This window comes from Tupaia chinensis, unplaced genomic scaffold (genome assembly GCF_000334495.1).
Source record: "Tupaia chinensis unplaced genomic scaffold, TupChi_1.0 Scaffold000161_1, whole genome shotgun sequence".
Taxonomy (NCBI): domain Eukaryota; kingdom Metazoa; phylum Chordata; class Mammalia; order Scandentia; family Tupaiidae; genus Tupaia; species Tupaia belangeri.
The window spans coordinates 1,143,120-1,145,887 of NW_006159632.1; positions in this window are offsets into that span (position 1 = coordinate 1,143,120).

The following is a 2,768-nucleotide window of genomic DNA, read 5'->3' on the forward strand; positions in this document are numbered from 1 at the left end:
GGCCGTCCACCCCTGCGGGCCACCCTGGCTGGCAGGAAGGCTGGGGCAGAGGGGCAGGTGCAGCAAAGCTGCCGTCTCTGCCCCATGGCAACAGCAGAGGATGTCGGTGACCCCGCCCAGCCACCCCTCCAGTCCCTGTCTCCTCCCCTGCGGGTCCACAGCTCAGCCGTGGATGAGAGCAGGCAGGACCGTGCTCTTCAAAGGGACGCAACCACCCCCACACCACGCAGGGCGGGCTTAGGGCCGAGGTCACATCCACCCTCCCTGCCTAGAGACAGAGACAGTGCCCTTGGAGCTGCAGCAGAGGCCGGGGCATCTCGGTGAGCTCCGCAGACTCTTGAACAAGGCCGCCTGCCCTGCACGGGGCTCTGGGTCCCTTCTCGCCCAGAGACCCACACCTCGCCCCTGTGAAAGCTGAGCTGAGACCCACTGCGCGGGGCTTCCTGGGTCCTCGTGACGACAGGCGGTGTCTGCTGATAACCGCCAGTGCCGACTTCACTTCCAAGAAAGACACACCTTCTCCTCGGGAGGACTCCCTGTCACCATAAAAACGCCGGCAACCGCCTCCCGTTGTTACCTTCCTGGCCTCCTGAGGGTCTCTGCGTGCTATGACGTGCTGCGCAGTCCCCGTGGGCCTGGGAGGGAAGGGCTCCTCCAGTAGGCCTGGAAAGGCCCCACCAAGGCCCAGCCCAGGGACAGCGCAGAGGCAGCCCTGGCCTGCAGCAGGGGCACTGTCCCCAGGGCCAGCAGCGGCCAGAGTAGGGTTAGGGTTCCTGCCCTCCCACTGCCTGGGCTCCTCTCTCCCTCTCTTCTGAATTTGGGCCTTGAAGTCTGGGAACCCCCTACAGGCCCGCCACGTGGGAGACCCATGTGCTCGGCCCAGTTTGGGACATCAGGGGCAGGCCCAGCCACGGCCTGGGCAGACCGTCCCTGCCTTCCTCCCACCACCTGTGCTCAGCCACCTCCCAGCCCCATCTGCGGGCAGGAGGCAGCCAGGCCTAGAGCAGCCGCAGCTGTCCACGTGATGGGGCTGGGAGGGGCGACGGCTGGGGTCCGGGCAGGGGCTGCCCTCTGCCCACACTGGCCTCCCCTTGTCCCAAAGCCCTCGCTTCTCCGGGGGCTGGCCCTCTACCTGGCTCTGGCTGTCTCCCCCCAGAGGGGAAACACGGGAGCAGCTTTTCAGCCTAAGTGTTCCCGAGTTCCCGGCACTGTCTGAGCTCCTGTCCACGTAGCGCACACTCACACGCAGCCCATGCTCACGTCTCGAGCCGCCTCGCCTGGAGGGGAGATGCTGCTCCACGTGGAAAAGCATCTTGGTGATCGAAGGCCTGTTATGTAAAGTGGTATCTGTGATGGCCAAAATGTAACAGAAAATATGTTTTGATTTTACTTTTAAATAAAATTTAAATTTTCAGCAATAAAATGTAAACAAAGTAGAGGACAAAGAGCAGCTGGCTCCCCGGCAGTGCCAACCAGGGCGGGCTGCCTCGGGCATCAGGGCTTCTCCACCTCCCCTCCTCCAGCCCCAGGAAGTGTCTGACGGAAAAACGCTCTCACGCTGGGCCTGGGCCGTGCATGCCCAAACCCCGAGAAGCGAACAGAGAAGGGCTCTCGGCATGGCCACCCCGGGGTGACCTCTCACCTTCTGTCTCTGATGAACGCACATGCCCTATAGCCAAGATCTCTCTCAAAAATCATTCTCACAATTTGATGCAAATCTATATCACTGGTATTATTATTATTATTTTTCCCCAGGGATACTTGTGTTTTGTTTTTTTTTTTAAATACCACCTGTGAAATAACAATCCCCACTCCCTTTACGGAGATGCCAGAGGACCCTGCACCAGCCGGGCGGAGAGCCGAGAGGGAAGAGGCAAAACTCGTCCGTGTCTAGAGGACCCCAGGGCCATGGCACAGCCTAACCCCAACCAGGGCCCCGGCCAACCCCCAGCCCCGGCCCGCATCGGCCACTGCAACCCTCCGAGAGGAGGGTCCAGCAGGGCAAGGCTGCAGCTTCCCCATGTGTGCACTTAAGAATGCACACCCAGCCGTTTAGGCCGGCACCCTGGGACCCTCCCTGGCTACCCAGGGCTGAGCCACCGCACATCCGCTGGCCGGCCGGCCCTTGCCTGGAACTCTGGTCCTTGGCTCTCTGCTGGCGGTGCGCCATGGGGGCCTTGGCCCTCTCAGGCGGCCTCGTCTGTCTCACCCACACTCGGGCATGCCCGTCCAGACCAGGAACCTGCCAGGGGCCCTGGCTTACAAAAGTCAGCGTGATAGTCCCAACAGGGAGGCCAGCAGTGCCCCATGCCAGGTAGGGACAGGGCCCCGGCCGAGCCGTAAAGATGGAGCCACGGGGCCCCACACCCCAGCCGAGCACACACTTGGGTGCAGGGCAATGGCACATGCTGGCCACGTGGGCTCGGCCCCAGGGCCCTGCGATGCCCGTTCCATCTTTACCTACAGCGAGGCTCCGCGAGGCAGGGCACTCAGGGTAAAGGCGAACAGCCAGGCCGCAGGATTAGGGATAAACCAGCCGAGAACCAGACTGACAGCAAGTTACACAACAGGGCGCAGACAAGCCTGCGCTGGGCTCTCAGCCGTTACTTTAGGTTGGCTGCTCGGCACGGCAGAGCCGCGGACCATTCCTAGGAGGCCTTCACTCTCATGGCCGTAAATCGAACCCGGATCCCAGAAATGTGACTGCATGATCACTGTGTGGGCTGGGAAGGGGAGTCTGCTGCCAGTCGGAGGCTGGTGGGTGTCAT